At 43.9% G+C, this 17,008-nt stretch overlaps 1 protein-coding gene across 1 annotated transcript in view; it reads left to right on the plus strand.

Annotated features, from left to right (window-relative positions):
* The window catches only part of LOC138968320 (uncharacterized), a 177,943-nt gene that overhangs the window by 90,228 nt on the left and 70,707 nt on the right, over window positions 1-17,008 (plus strand). The gene's annotated exons all lie outside the window — the stretch shown is intronic.

Here is a 17,008-nt window from a genome sequence, read left to right on the forward strand (position 1 = left end):
TGTGCGGGGATGAAGGTCCCATCCGGAAATTCGAAATTAATGGATCAAGAAATCATTTCCGCATAGATTTCCTAAAATTGAAACCACTCAGGGCACACAACTCATAGAGCTTAACCTATACAAATTCAGTGCCACATGCTTGCCGGTTATATAGGTATTTTACATTTGTGTTGTTGTTAAACTTGGACATTTTCAACTTTCATCACTGCTTGATTTTTACACCTGACAGAATAACCACGGCGTGGACGGTGTTGGTTATAGCGTTGTCATTCTCTGTTTGGTCTAATTTCTGTTCTGATGATCCCCTTTAAAAATGTGGCAAATTTACAGCCTAAAGGACTAAAGGTCTCTAGTCATTTTTCAAATATTTTTCTCAAGTTTGAAGCCTACTTGGTTTTTTGTTTTGTTTGGCTTAGTCCTTTTACGTTACCAGTGTGTGGTTTTGTTTATGGGGTCCTGCTTTTCTCATTTCCTGTTCTGAGAATCCTCCGTAACAGTTTCCGCCCTGCCTGCCTGGCCTTTTTAACCTTTGTCATATGTTGCCTTTTCATCCAAGCCGCTCAAATTTCTAGGCTTTTTGTGTTACACACCTGGCCGGCTTCCTTCTGTTGCTGCTGAAGAGGTGTTAGATACGTTCAGTGGCATCTTTAAAAACAATTTTTGTTAAAGCTTGTTTTTAGTCTTCCCTGCTGTTTGAAAATTCGCCCTTCAGTTAATAAACTTCCTGTCTTGCCCTCCCCTTCCCCTTCCCCCTTCGTTAAGTAGTATTTTTCCCGTTGTTGTAAGTCTTCGAACAAAGAAATAATACCCCCCCCCCCCCCCCCTACCTTCAAGGATAAGCACCTTAGTTTGCTTCCTGTATGTCTCCTCCCTGCCCTCCTTTCCCCCACTCCCCCTCCCCTCCCCACATACATCACATTCCCCCCCCACCTCTTCCATCATCTGCACCACACCCAAGCAACCTATTAGCTACACCTGCTTGCGGTTTATTTGAGGTTGTGTTACCAACAACTTTTCAGGAACGGTGGCGCTTTAGCAATGTATCTGCGAGACGAAGTCTTCTGAACTTTAAAAAGGGTATTTGTTTTGTATAGAATGTTACAACCTGGGTAACGTTAGAATCCATTTCCACATTCCTCTCACCTGTGTCTGAGAAAACCCGTTAGCTTGATAGATCTGTGTTTGTTGATGTGTTTTTACTCCTGCTTTGCCATCTTATTATCTCAATTTGTCGTCAAGACAAGCGCTTAGAACTGTACCCACGGAATACGCGCTATATAAGCTTCATATTGATTGATTGATTGATTGATCATAACAATATTTGTCTCACCTTTGTCTTAGTACTCTTACAACAACAACAAACACACACAAAAACCACACACAATAAAAGACAACAACAACTGTTCGCTTGATTGATCTCTGTCGATTTGTTTTTTACCCCTGCTTTGCCTTCTTGTCTTAATCAGTTTTCGTCATTGCTTCTGCTCATTATTTATTGATTTGGCGTACTGAGGTAAACTGTTTTATCATTTATCTTTGGCGTACTGAGGTAAACTGTTTTATCATTTATCTTTGGCGTACTGAGGTAAACTGTTTTATCATTTATCTTTGGCGTACTGAGGTAAACTGTTTTATCATTTATCTTTGGCGTACTGAGGTAAACTGTTTTATCATTTATCTTTGGCGTACTGAGGTAAACTGTTTTATCATTTATCTTTGGCGTACTGAGGTAAACTGTTTTATCATTTATCTTTGGCGTACTGAGGTAAACTGTTTTATCATTTATCTTTGGCGTACTGAGGTAAACTGTTTTATCATTTATCTTTGGCGTACTGAGGTAAACTGTTTTATCATTTATCTTTGCATTCTTACGTTCTCTTTACGCTCCGTTCACTAAAGTAGCCTTTATGTTTCGGTCCTTGAGATGAGCATTATCCTTGTGCGGGCTTGAAACTCCCTTAGTCTGTCCATTGGTCGTGACATTTACAATTTCCTACTGCTGTAACTGTTGTTCATCTTCGGACTTCTGCTTTTATCAGTAATAAAAGTTAAAAACGTATTAAAATTACCGCTCCATCCGCATTTCCACTACGAGTGTAAGTGCAAGGCAAAGGCAATCAACAGTGGACTCAAGTAGAGGCGTTCAGAAAGAATCCATGCAATGTATCCGTCAAACTTCAGTGCATGTAGCCTATCTCTTATAGCTGCGCGGTGCATGCGTTTTGCATTAGCCGGCCTAATTTACAGCTTCTGAACTGCTTTCATGTCAGACTGGCACAGCAGTTTATATTCTTGTTTGTGGGGGCTTGCCAACTTTTGATTTCTTTCACGATGCTCTCTCGCCAGTTTCCTCCCCCTCCCTCCGCTCCCCCTCTCCCTCCGCTCCCCCTCCCCTCCTCCACCCCGCATAGACTCGTATTGTGTTTTTACTTTGGTCTGGTTCCCAGCAACAGCCTTACGGAAAAAAAGACGAACAGTGGAAAGGATGAATTTAAAACAAAATTGATTTGTTGCAGTAAATGTTGCATGCGCTCGTTTGGAGTTTTAACTATGATGTTATTCTTAATTATATCTTAGCCAAAACAGTCGTTGCTTTCTTAAAGATGATGTATTGTTTTAGATTTGATTATATTTCTCATTTATTTGCACTTCTGATTGTTGTTTTGATGCATTTCTTTGCATGCATTTCTCTCCTCCCTCGGTATCTGTCTTGTGTGCCATGTATTGTTCGATGGGTTGCATATTTCCTGTTTCTCTCTCTCTTCGGTTCGAGCTAGCTGAAGAATGTTCTGAAATAGAAATTTGGTTGTTTATACTTATTGCTGCTGCTGCTGCCGATGATGGTGGTGGTGATGGTGGTGGTGGTGTTGGTGGTGGCGGCGCCGGCGGCGACGAGGCTGCTGCTGAACATGATGATGAGTTCTATTAGCATATGATCTTTCATCACCAGAAACTGTTACTGTGACCTAGACCTAGCTATATATTACATTGAAAACTGCTTACCAGACGATCAACATCGATCACTTCTAAATACGTTCCAATGGCCGTCTCACAGTGATCGTTTGACTCTGTGGTTATTTGTATGGCGTAAGTGTAGCTCTCGTTTTGAGAAGGTAGGAAAACGGTGTCAGTAGCATTTCTTGCTTTCTGAGAAAAGAAACGGTTGGGATGATGTAAGCAAACAATAACGTCACACCTGGTGGTGAAACAGCAAAACTTCACCTGTGACTAATGTAGCGTGACTCTGTTAGAAATCACACTGCAGCCTTTGCACAATAAGCACTGGAACACGACACAAGGGTGCAGTGTCTTATGCTCTCACAGACAATCGCCATATCGCTGTTCACCAGATCATGCCAGCTGCTTTGTGGACGGGGGTGGGGGAAGGAGTGTGTGGAGGGGAGGGGAAGGAGCTTTTCTTGGTAGTTCACTTACCTATGCCGCGAGTTGGAGTGGGGGTACGGGTGGGGCGTTGCGGGTGAAGAAGAACATAACGGTGCACTTGTCTTTTCTGGGAGGGTGGGTGGCGTCAATAAAGAGGGGAATGTGGGAAGGGGTAGTATATGTGTGTGTGGGAGGGGGGGGGGGGGGTAGGTCAGAATGACCTTTATTGTCCATTTATATTTGCCGGATGGGTGGAAGATAATGATGGGTTGGAAATGAATCTTAACAAGCATTTACGTTTGGTTTAGGTGGAAGGGGAGGGGTGTGCTGGTGGTGGTTTAGATTGAACTTCATGCTGCATTTACCTTGGCCTGGGTTGGGATAGGGGTAAGAATTTACCGTGCATTTACCTTGGCCTGGGTTGGGATAGGGGTAAGAATTTACCGTGCATTTACCTTGGCCTGGGTTGGGATTGGGGTAAGAATTTACCGTGCATTTACCTTGGCCTGGGTTGGGATAGGGGTAAGAATTTACCGTGCATTTACCTTGGCCTGGGTTGGGATTGGGGTAAGAATTTACCGTGCATTTACCTTGGCCTGGGTTGGGATAGGGGTAAGAATTTACCGTGCATTTACCTTGGCCTGGGTTGGGATTGGGGTAAGAATTTACCGTGCATTTACCTTGGCCTGGGTTGGGATTGGGGTAAGAATTTACCGTGCATTTACCTTTGCCTGGGTTGGGATTGGGGTAAGAATTTACCGTGCATTTACCTTTGCCTGGGTTGGGATAGGGGTAAGAATTTACCGTGCATTTACCTTGGCCTGGGTTGGGATAGGGGTAAGAAATTACCGTGCATTTACCTTGGCCTGGGTTGGGATTGGGGTAAGAATTTACCGTGCATTTACCTTGGCCTGGGTTGGGATTGGGGTAAGAATTTACCGTGCATTTACCTTTGTCTGGGTTGGGATAGGGGTAAGAAATTACCGTGCATTTACCTTGGCCTGGGTTGGGATAGGGGTAAGAATTTACCGTGCATTTACCTTGGCCTGGGTTGGGATAGGGGTAAGAATTTACCGTGCATTTACCTTGGCCTGGGTTGGGATAGGGGTAAGAATTTACCGTGCATTTACCTTGGCCTGGGTTGGGATAGGGGTAAGAATTTACCGTGCATTTACCTTGGCCTGGGTTGGGATAGGGGTAAGAATTTACCGTGCATTTACCTTGGCCTGGGTTGGGATAGGGGTAAGAATTTACCGTGCATTTGCCTTGGCCTGGCGGTGTGGGTGGAGGGTGGGGTGGGTGGGGAGTAGACTGAACTTTACTGGGGGTTGTCTTTGTAACACAACGCAACTCTTTGAAATGCCAGTCCGCCCATTGGGGCCTTTTCGCCGTGAGGGCCGCTCTTTGTCTGTCTGTGTGCCCGTGTGCAGATAGCATCGAATCAGTCTGGAATGTTCCTCGGGGGGGGGGGGGGAGAGAGAGAGAGAGAGAGAGAGAGAGAGAGAGAGAGAGAGAGAGAGAGAGAGAGAGAGAGAGAGAGAGAGAGAGAGAGAGAGAGAGAGAGAGAGAGAGAGAGAGAGAGAGAGAGGGAGAGAGGGAGGGAGGGAGGGATGCACGTTGGGGTGTGAAAGTTGCATGGGCGGTGTCACAGTCGGGTGTTTGTGTAACGGACTGGTATCTGGTTAGGAGGATACCTTGAATTATCTGAAGTTGTTAACGAAAAACAAACAAACAAACCACACCCCACCCTTTTTGAAGATTACACTACCACCCTAACGCGCTCTCGCCCTCACCTCTGCCCCGTCCCCGCACGTACCTTCCCTACATTTCTTGTCATACTTCGTTTTTGTCCGTTTTGTTTTCGCAGTTAGGCTTTTTTTGTGCGCAACAGGCACGTGCTTGAATATGTGGTTCGTATTCCTGGAGAAACGAGACGTTGGTAATGATTCTATTCCTCAATCGTGGTCGTCTTCTTCTCGTTTAGAAGCGTTTCGTGAAGACAGCCGCTTAATTGTAGACAGCCGTTGCCGCTGTTTGCTGAAGGATTCTGTTGTTTGAAATGGAGACGCTTCGGTACGTTATGCTGACTCTTCTGCTAACGAGTCGTCTATTTACCACGATATCCATGCAGTACAAGACAATAAGCTGGCAAGTATGCCCAGGATTACTTGAGTAATTGATAAGTGATCTCGGTACGATGCAAATCAGTACAAGACAATAAGCTGGCAAGTATGCCCAGGATTACTTGAGTAATTGACAAGTGATCTCGGTACGATGCAAATCAGTACAAGACAAAAAGCTTGCAAGTATGCCCAGGATTACTTGAGTAATTGACAAGTGATCTCGGTACGATGCAAATCAGTACAAGACAAAAAGCTTGCAAGTATGCCCAGGATTACTTGAGTAATTGACAAGTGATCTCGGTACGATGCAAATCAGTACAAGACAAAAAGATTGCAAGTATGCCCAGGATTACTTGAGTAATTGACAAGTGATCTCGGTACGATGCAAATCAGTACAAGACAATAAGCTTGCAAGTATGCCCAGGATTACTTGAGTAATTGACAAGTGATCTCGGTACGATGCAAATCAGTACAAGACAAAAAGATAGCCCGTCTACCCAAGATCATGCAAGCTTAGTTACTCGAGGAAGATATCGCATGTCTTTCATGTTATTGTTTAGATGAAGTTGATCGAAAATGAGACGAAGTACAATTTGGCTCAAAAATAGTTCGTTTTTGAAACGTAGTTTTCGTAATGAAACTTTGTTCAAACTCAAGTTCGATTCTGTATTGAAACAGACTCTCTCTCTCTCTCTCTCTCTCTCTCTCTCTCTCTCTCTCTCTCTCTCTCTCACTGACACACACACACACACGCACGCACGCACGCACGCATGCACGCACGCACGCACGCACAGAGTCCTCGTGCAGTAAAGAAGAGAAGCTCGTGTTATTATGAGTTATGAGCTGTATAATTATAGTGGATATGACTCGCTGTGGTAGACCCAGAAACCGTAGAGTACAAACATATGCACTGGGTAACTATTGACACAACCTGTGTGGGAAAAAAAGTGATAATAGCTTACCCCACCACGCTGCTTTATACAATTGACTGGTCACATCAACATGTTAATTAATCCCTGTGGCAATCTGACGTTACGCTTTGATATATAACTTTTGAGCTTTCCTGATCCACGCAAGGTCTCCGCGGTTGCTTAATCGTGTGGGATTGCGCTAAATATAGCTGGGGATACCATGTTTACAGCACTTGCACTGGTAGCAAAGAGTGCTAGTCGAAGCTCTTTGATCGGAGCTTGCCGTGTGAATGTAGGCCTAGTTGCGGTGAAAGGGAGCAGACGCTTGTTAATTGAAAGTCGAAGCCTTGTCTCTTTCATGTCAGTTTCTTTTCTACGTTTATTTTTGACTCACATGCGAAGCAAAAGTGAGTCTATGTACTCACCCGAGTCGTCCGTCCGTCCGTCCGTCCGTCCGTCCGGAAAACTTTAACGTTGGATATTTCTTGGACACTATTCAGTCTATCAGTACCAAATTTGGCAAGATGGTGTATGATGACAAGGCCCCAAAAAACATACATAGCATCTTGACCTTGCTTCAAGGTCAAGGTCGCAGGGGCCATAAATGTTGCCTAAAAACCAGCTATTTTTCACATTTTCCCCATTTTCTCTGAAGTTTTTGAGATTCAATACCTCACCTATATATGATATATAGGGCAAAGTAAGCCCCATCTTTTGATACCAGTTTGGTTTACCTTGCTTCAAGGTCAAGGTCACAGGAGCTCTTCAAAGTTGGATTGTATACATATTTTGAAGTGACCTTGACCCTGAACTATGGAAGATAACTGTTTCAAACTTAAAAATTATGTGGGGCACATGTTATGCTTTCATCATGAGACACATTTGGTCACATATGATCAAGGTCAAGGTCACTTTGACCCTTATGAAATGTGACCAAAATAAGGTAGTGAACCACTAAAAGTGACCATATCTCATGGTAGAAAGAGCCAATAAGCACCATTGTACTTCCTATGTCTTGAATTAACAGCTTTGTGTTGCATGACCTTGACCTTGGGTCAAGGTCACATGTATTTTGGTAGGAAAAATGTGTAAAGCAGTTCTTAGTGTATGATGTCATTGCTAGGTTTAGTTACCCTAAAGGTCGAGGTCAAGCATGTGAGTCGTATGGGCTTTGCCCTTCTTGTTTATTTTGAACTATTTATTTTTAAAATTTCACATGGGTTAAGCATGATATGATTTATATTCAGCGTATTGCACTGTCATGGACTTTACGATATCACTCTCTGTCACCATCTTGTATTAGGGCTAATTTGGATTCATAGGCAAGGCAATTTGCACTGTGATTCCAAAGAATCATTAATTCACCGTGTATATGCGTATACAAGCTACGATACATAGGGAAGTCGCGTACACTCTCTTTCATTCACATAGATTTATGAAAAAGAATGTTTGTCTTGACACCTTATTAATATAGTGTGTGAAAATATTATCACAGTTCCACGGCGCCGCATTCATTATAGGTGGGTGACTGTAACATTAACATGTAAATCCCCGCGGCCAGCATTCCTTATAGGTGGGTGACTGTAACATTAACATGTAAATCCCCGCGGCCAGCATTCCTTATAGGTGGGTGACTGTAACATTAACATGTAAATCCCCGCGGCCGGCATTCCTTATAGGTGGGTGACTGTAACATTAACATGTAAATCCCCGCGGCCGGCATTCCTTATAGGTGGGTGACTGTAACATTAACATGTAAATCCCCGCGGCCAGCATTCCTTATAGGTGGGCGACTGTAACATTAACATGTAAATCCCCGCGGCCAGCATTCATTATAGGTGGGTGACTGTAACATTGACATGTAAATCCCCGCGGCCAGCATTCCTTATAGGTGGGTGACTGTAACATTGACATGTAAATCCCCGCGGCCGGCATTCATTATAGGTGGGTGACTGTAACATTGACATGTAAATCCCCGCGGCCAGCATTCATTATAGGTGGGTGACTGTAACATTGACATGTAAATCCCCGCGGCCAGCATTCATTATAGGTGGGTGACTGTAACATTGACATGTAAATCCCCGCGGCCAGCATTCATTATAGGTGGGTGACTGTAACATTGACATGTAAATCCCCGCGGCCAGCATTCATTATAGGTGGGTGACTGTAACATTGACATGTAAATCCCCGCGGCCAGCATTCCTTATAGGTGGGTGACTGTAACATTAACACGTAAATCCCCGCGGCCAGCATTCATTATAGGTGGGTGACTGTAACATTAACATGTAAATCCCCGCGGCCAGCATTCCTTATAGGTGGGTTACTGTAACATTAACATGTAAATCCCCGCGGCCAGCATTCCTTATAGGTGGGTGACTGTAACATTAACATGTAAATCCCCGCGGCCGGCATTCCTTATAGGTGGGTGACTGTAACATTAACATGTAAATTCCCGCGGCCGGCATTCCTTATAGGTGGGTGACTGTAACATTAACATGTAAATCCCCGCGGCCAGCATTCCTTATAGGTGGGTGACTGTAACATTAACATGTAAATCCCCGCGGCCAGCATTCCTTATAGGTGGGTGACTGTAACATTAACATGTAAATCCCCGCGGCCAGCATTCCTTATAGGTGGGTGACTGTAACATTAACATGTAAATCCCCGCGGCCAGCATTCCTTATAGGTGGGTGACTGTAACATTAACATGTAAATCCCCGCGGCCAGCATTCCTTATAGGTGGGTGACTGTAACATTAACATGTAAATCCCCGCGGCCAGCATTCCTTATAGGTGGGTGACTGTAACATTAACATGTAAATCCCCGCGGCCAGCATTCCTTATAGGTGGGTGACTGTAACATTAACATGTAAATCCCCGCGGCCAGCATTCCTTATAGGTGGGTGACTGTAACATTGACATGTAAATCCCCGCGGCCAGCTGATCTCAGCTCATTGTTTGCATTGTGTACGTACTTATTGACTTTTCCTAATCCATGCAAGGTCTGTGCCATTCGCGGTCGTCTACGGGCATGGTGCACCATGGGAGCGAGCCCCGTGCATGTGAACATATAATTATAGCTACGATTCAAAAAAACAAAGCACACACACACAAAAACCAACAACAACAAATCACAACAAAGCGTTCATTGAAAATCGAAGTCACTTGTCTATTTTATCTTTTTATCTTATTTTCTATTTTTGTATAATTTTGTGTTTGTTTATTTATTTAGCTTTTAGGTGGTTCATTTGTTTATTTTTTGATGAATACATTATTTTTGTATTTAGAATGTCTCATGGGATCGGACAAATGTATTTCCAACGTATTTTAGCGTCATTTGTCACCATCTTCCGTTGTGCTAATTTGGATTCAGAGGCCAGGAAGTCGGATCTGAGTTTTGAAGAAAGTGTCCCCTTGTCGGGTGTGCAACAGACATGGAACATGATATGACTTCGATGGCTAGAAATGAGACTGGTATAAAGTCGAACTTGTATATATATAACGAACACCTACAAAACCGGCCAACAGTGGTCGCTATAGACCGGTGTTCACTATAGAAAGGTGAATTATGTAGAAGAAAGCCTCGTCTGGGGTTCTTCGGAGGGGTCGTTGTGGGCAGGCGGCCGTTTACTTTCGAGAGGTGGTCGCAAAGACAGTTCCACTGTATAAGGTTCCTAGCGTGTGAAAGGTGATAATATAAATACAGGGTTAGAAGCGTGTTTGATATAAAAATATGAGTACAAGGTTAGAAGCGTGTTGAAGATGAAAACACATCTCAAGAGGTACGGACGCCTCTAGGTCGAGGCCCCAAAGCTGATTACTCAGTGAAGTAAAAAGAAAAGGCACCGCAGGGTGACCAGAGTGCAGACTCGTACCTCTATTGTAATAGGGCTTACGTGGACCCTTAGGCCTTTTCTGTCTGAGAGGGAACCATAGGCTGTCAGTGGAATGAATGGCTAAATAATCAATTGAACTCCTGGCTCGAGACTAAACACGGCATGACGCTGATTCGTGAAGTAGTATTAAACACAGGAGCTGTTCAGGCCTGTGTGTGTTTAAGCACCCGGGGTAGATTGAAGGAGTTAGAGTATATGGTAAGAAAGGGGTTGTAATAATGTTCGTATATGGGTGGGTGGGGTTGAGATGTATATTCGACATAGTGTGACATTGTACTACTTTCTTTATTTGGTGTTTAACGTCGTTTTCAACCACGAAGGATTGTACTACTGTGTCAGTGAAAGCATGGTGTTTGTATGTATAAAGCAAGTATGGGGGCCTTGATAGGATATGCAACAGTATGGAGTTGTGGAACCAAATGCAAGGGGTTTCGTGAAGGGCCGTGGGATGGAGATGTGCATTTAGCACTGTGTTTTGACCACTGACTCAAGATTCAAAGATCTTATCGTCTTCACTTAAAATGAGGAAACTTGTTTGGCAATTTCGGATTAAATACATGGACAACTATGTATCATGATAAATCATAATCACAATTTTCAATAAAACAATTTTCATTACAATATTTTTTTTCTCGTTGTGCTTTGGCGACGGGAGATCTAATGTTGACCACTGGACTTGTAAATGAAGTGGAAAGTTAATCCATTCGCTGTGAGACCGAAGCCTTATGAAGGAGACAAGTAAGTCATTTTCGTGTTGACTCTGGGGATTGTTTACTGTAGTGACCGGGCCGGACAATACAAGGCTTTATCAGTTGGTTATTAGACCCTGCGTGGCAACGTAAGCCGGACCGTCGCGATATAACCTTCGTGGTTGAAAACGACGTAAAACACCAAATAAAGAAAGAACGTAAGCCGGACATGCCGACACATTGCTTTGAGGAAAGCCAATCCTGCAAGGGAATAACATTAACTCACCCCTATACAGTGAACCCCCCCCCTCCCTGTCAAGACGTAAAATAAATCTGAGAAAATCAAGTCTCAAAAAGGAGGGAGTCTTTAAATAAAGGTAAATTTGCAGACGCTATGAACAATCAACATCTTAAAAAAATTGTTTTAAGACTTTCCCTTTTTGGGACCTTGGATTTTTAAAATGTTGTGTTTGTGGCGTCTGTAAATATACCTCCATGTAAAGACTCCCTCGTTTTGAAAACCTGATTTTCTCAATTGTTTGGAGGTCTTAAAAGGGGGGTTCCACTGTAAAACATGAACTCACCCCTATACCTACCCGCCTCCCTGCTTTGGGCCAGGTGAGCGGCGCCGCCCAACAAAGGTTGTGAAGGCAGCGTAGCAGCTGGCCCGTGTTATGCAAGTTGTGTTTTTCTCTCCATGGCCCAGCTCGGCACAAAGTGTTTATGATCGTCAAGCCGCCGTGTGGCGAGAAGGGGTGGAGTGTCTGGCACCAAGGGGCCTGCAGGCTCGCTGACATTTACCTTAAAACATGATTCAACTGCACATCGTCATCAGAGCATCTTCCTCCTTCTGGAACCGGGGGCTGCTAGAGTCTGAAATTCCTCTCTCTGGAACCAAGGCTGCTGCAACAGTGTGGAATTTGGGGTCGAAGACTGCGCCGCCATACTGACGAGATTCCAGCAGTAGAGTCTTTTGCCCGTGAGATATTTCAGTAGTAGAAGTCTTTGGCCATACCCACTGGTGAGATATTGCAGCAGTAGAATCTTTGGTCATACCCACGGGTGGCGGCGTGGCGGGTAGAGAGCTGAGCAGTGTATGGGTGGATTGATAGGGGGCAGCCCCGTTTCGTTGTGTGTGTGTGTTATGATATGTAACGGGGTCAGCTCATATTTCCCCTGTGGAAGCGTGACTGCGACTCACATTGTCGCGCTCCGTTTCCTTTGTTGCTCTGTCTGTCACGGTGGATTACCTTACCTTTTGAAACAAAGACACGCGACTGTTCTTGGCAGTAACTAGCATTTAGTCACATTGACGCAGTAAATCGCTGGCTTGTTGAAGTTCAACATAGTCTGTATCCCAAGGAGGAGAGAATCTTGAAGTAGTGCTACAGGAATTCCTTCAGTTACGCTTCAGTACGAGATCGTGTTTAAAACAAGTGTTTAACTCGACCAGCAAGTTACGACACGGTGACAGAAAGAGGGACAGATCCCAAACACTTACAGGCACTTATTCCCTGAACGATGGGGCAGATTTCGAGAATGCGATGAGATACACTTTCTCATCAAATTAGATTTCGAACTCGTACAAGGACTTACAACAAGGTGTCAGAATATGTACACCCCTTGACACACCAGGGCTGTTGTACATATGAACGATGAGGCAGGCTGCGAAAATCGTATGAGCAAAAGCCCTTTTACAAAAAAACAGACTTCGAACTCGAACAAGAAGTTACACCTAAGTTTCGGAAACAGTGACAGACCCAAGACAAACTAAGGTTTGTATGCACCTGAACGGTGATGATGATTTTGAGAAGGCCATGAGAGAAGCGTTCCTAACAGCCTTCCACACGATGTGAGCAGAAACAGAGTCAGGCCCGTGTCAGAATTGGACTTCTGTACATAAACGGTGAGGTGAGTTTCGAGGATGCTACGAGAGAAGTGTTCTTATCAACGTCCCAAAAGTGATATGAACAAAGTAATGACACATTTTAAGATGTTGGCTTATGTACAGAAACGATGCGGTAGATTTTGATAATGCTGTGAAAGAGGTGTTTCAATCAACGTTGCAAACGATGGAAGTGACGAAAACAATGACACGTTTACTGACTTGGGCTCATGTACAGAAACGATAAGATAGATTTCGAGAATGCTATGACAGAGGTGTTCCAATCAATGTCCCAAACAATGGAAGTTGAAACGGTGTCCTACCTGTCCGCCCTGTTGCTGGAAGGGACGGTGATAGTGAGTGTGGGCTACCTGTTGCTGTCTGTGCTGTGGGCCTGCTATTGCCATGGATACCTGTCGCCTTCCACCCAGTCTACCTGCGATCTCGTTCGTCACTCGCAACATGCAGGTAAACAAATGTACCTTTGGGTAAGCCCGTCAACAGAATCGAAAATGACTTCGCGGTCAAGCATCATTGAATGAGGAAAGCATCATTGAATGAGGAAAGTACGCGTACATTGTTTTCATTCAAAACCTCCGCAAATTTCCGTGAGAAATATTGTATTGAAGGGCCTTTTACGAGAATTTCTGGTTCTATTCTGCTCAGAAAAGAATTCCTGTTCCTCTTCACTTGCCCGTCTGCCTGTCTTGTTCTCTACCCCTTTCTCTCCCTCTCTCCCTCTCTCCCTCTCTGAGGGCCCCAAAGGGTTTCAAATCGTGATCGTGATTGGCGTTTTTTGACTCACATGCGAAGCAAAAGTGAGTCTATGTACTCACCCGAGTCGTCCGTCCGTCCGTCCGTCCGTCCGTCCGGACGTCCGTCCGTCCGGCCGTCCGGAAAACTTTAACGTTGGATATTTCTTGGACACTATTCAGTCTATCAGTACCAAATTTGGCAAGATGGTGTATGATGACAAGGCCCCAAAAAACATACATAGCATCTTGACCTTGCTTCAAGGTCAAGGTCGCAGGGGCCATAAATGTTGCCTAAAAAACAGCTATTGTTCACATTTTCCCCATTTTCTCTGAAGTTTTTGAGATTGAATACCTCACCTATATATGATATATAGAGCAAAGTAAGCCCCATCTTTTGATACCAGTTTGGTTTACCTTGCTTCAAGGTCAAGGTCACAGGAGCTCTTCAAAGTTGGATTGTATACATATTTTGAAGTGACCTTGACCCTGAACTATGGAAGATAACTGTTTCAAACTTAAAAATTATGTGGGGCACATGTTATGCTTTCATCATGAGACACATTTGGTCACATATGATCAAGGTCAAGGTCACTTTGACCCTTATGAAATGTGACCAAAATAAGGTAGTGAACCACTAAAAGTGACCATATCTCATGGTAGAAAGAGCCAATAAGCACCATTGTACTTCCTATGTCTTGAATGAACAGCTTTGTGTTGCATGACCTTGGATGACCTTCACCTTGGGTCAAGGTCACATTGTATTTTGGTAGGAAAAATGTGTAAAGCAGTTCTTAGTGTATGATGTCATTACTAGGTTTAGTTATTTGACCTTGACCCTGAAGGTCAAGGTCATGTAAAGGTCAAGGTCAAGCATGTGAGTCGTATGGGCTTTGCCCTTCTTGTTGACCTTTCTGTGACCGTGATTGCCGAAATTTCCATTTCTGTGATCGTGATGGGACTTTGCCCGTGATCCGTGATGACAAAAAAATCAAGTCTCGTGATCGTGATCGTCATTTGTTTTCGTGATCGTGATGGGCATTATTGCAAAGCATTTTATTTTCAACGTACATTTTTCACAGCTGTATCACTCTATGATCCTCTATTCGTCAAGGAGCCAATCCCGATTGAAGGGAAGCAACATCACATTCAGAAATATGATTTTGACAGCGATTGCTTCCCTTTAAGAGAACCAATCACACAAAAAAAAGATCCAATCAGAAGGCAAATTGCTAAAGTCTGCCAAAATTCATCCAATGGAAGGGCTTCGTGCAAAAGTTTTGAGTGCATTCAGTCAAATTCGAATTCGAAGATCAAAAATGGCGTGCAGCAGTACTGTCATCGAACTTCTGTTATATTTTGTGGATTCATGCCAGACCAAAGCAGGCGGCGAGAATGCCTTCCTTGGTGGAAAGGTCAGGCTAGGGGTCGGTCTTTCCGAAGACGAAATATCAAGATATGTTGATCTATGTTGCTCTATGACTGTTCTGAATGTAGGCAAAGATCTTGAAATTTGTTCAAGATCTTTGAGTTTGAGTGAGATCATTGACATTGTCGACATTGCCACGTCCGGCTGTCACTCGCTCAGTGTGACCTCGACTGGCTCGAGATCGAGTCTGCGTGTAGCCAAAACCGAAACTAGAAATGTGTTTTTCATCCCAGCAACGTGGACACGCTTGGCATAGATTCTAATTGTCGCTTCTTTGCATTAAGCTTGGATTTATTTTAGCGCCTGTAAACTTTAATATCAACAATGGGTTAAATTCAGAAACAATGGCGGGGAGACGTGCCAGTTTGGGTCACTTGATCCTCATGTCAAAGACGATCAAAGTCATGTTCGTTGGGGATTTTGTCAGGCATGCTACTTTTCCGGTAATTGCCGGAAATCCGATAAAGCCGTTTTCAAAATCCGGTAAAGTCAAATTTATTCCGGTGAAGTTGAAACATTTCCGCAAAAACGATCCGTGTGAATATCGCGCAACGCGACCGGGCGCCGGTCTCAATGAAGCCAGCGCACAGTGGTGTTGTTTTCACCAGTTTGGAGGTGTGTTGAGTGGTGGTGGGGGGAGGCTAAAATGGGATTTTTAACAAGATCACAACACTATTACAGCCCTGAAAATGATGCCCAGAATGCACCAGATTGCACAGATTTTAACCGTTTTTTGAAAAACATTCCGGGGGGGCATGCCCCCGGACCCCCCTAGTTGACTCGCCTGCTTCGCAGGCTCAGGCTTGTGGCTTCGCCACTGGCACTGCGCGCTTCTTTCAGGTAAAACCATTTTTGCCCTGTAGCATTCCTGTTTGTTTTTCAAGCCAATGAAACCAGGCGATGGTGTACCTCAAATTGTATGGCAAAGTTGAAAATAAAGAACCCATCACACATACATGTACTTTAATTTCAATCCACCCAATAGTTTTTGAGAAAATGGGTTTACAAAATTTAGCTCTGGAAATGTGAAATTATGTAAGTATATATTCATGTGTGTGAGTGAGGGTGTGGGAGTTGAATGTGTATGAGTGTAGAGAGAGAGAGAGAGAGAGAGAGAGAGAGAGAGAGAGAGAGAGAGAGAGAGAGAGAGAGAGAGAGAGAGAGAGAGAGAGACGGCGAAGGAGAGAGAGAGAGACGGCGAAAGAGAGAGAGAAAGACGGCGAAAGAGAGAGAGAGAGAGAGGAGAGAGAGAGAGAGAGAGAGAGAGAGAGAGAGAGAGAGAGAGAGAGAGAGAGAGAGAGAGAGAGAGAGAGAGAGAGAGAAAACAATGAAAACAACATTCTTGTTACTGATTACAAACCATGATATGAATTTCTATGTGTGTATGAAAGAGAACTAAAAAAAATAATAATAAACAAGAAATTCCTCCGAGGTAGGAAAAACACCCCCGTCCTTACCATTCTCACTGCCACCAACTGAGAAGGTTATTTCCCTTTGACCATTAATATGTCCCTCTATAAGTCCTTGTAGAATCTTAATCCACCAATAACTCCCTAACCGTGTGTTTGACTGGACCGTCTCAGGAATGTATAGAACCTGTTCACCAAGTTTGGTGACGATCGGTCCGTTCATTCTTGAGATCTATATGCGAACACAAACACACAAACAAACAAACACATCGACCGAATCCTATACACACCCCTATACCGGGGGTATACAGTTCTCACTTTGTGTTGAATAAACAATAGATCCAGAGGAGCGAATTACTGTGTGGTTGTGTTTACTTTGACACGTGCTTTCTGTACCTGCAACTTTTACCGTGACCGTGATTTGCCACTGGTGTTCGTGATCGTGAAAACAAAAATCAAGGTAACTGTGATCGTGAAAGCTAAAATTTCCCTTCACGTGATGATACCCCCCCTTTGGGGCCCTCCTCTCTC

Source organism: Littorina saxatilis, linkage group LG6, assembly GCF_037325665.1.
Source record: "Littorina saxatilis isolate snail1 linkage group LG6, US_GU_Lsax_2.0, whole genome shotgun sequence".
NCBI classification, from domain to species: domain Eukaryota; kingdom Metazoa; phylum Mollusca; class Gastropoda; order Littorinimorpha; family Littorinidae; genus Littorina; species Littorina saxatilis.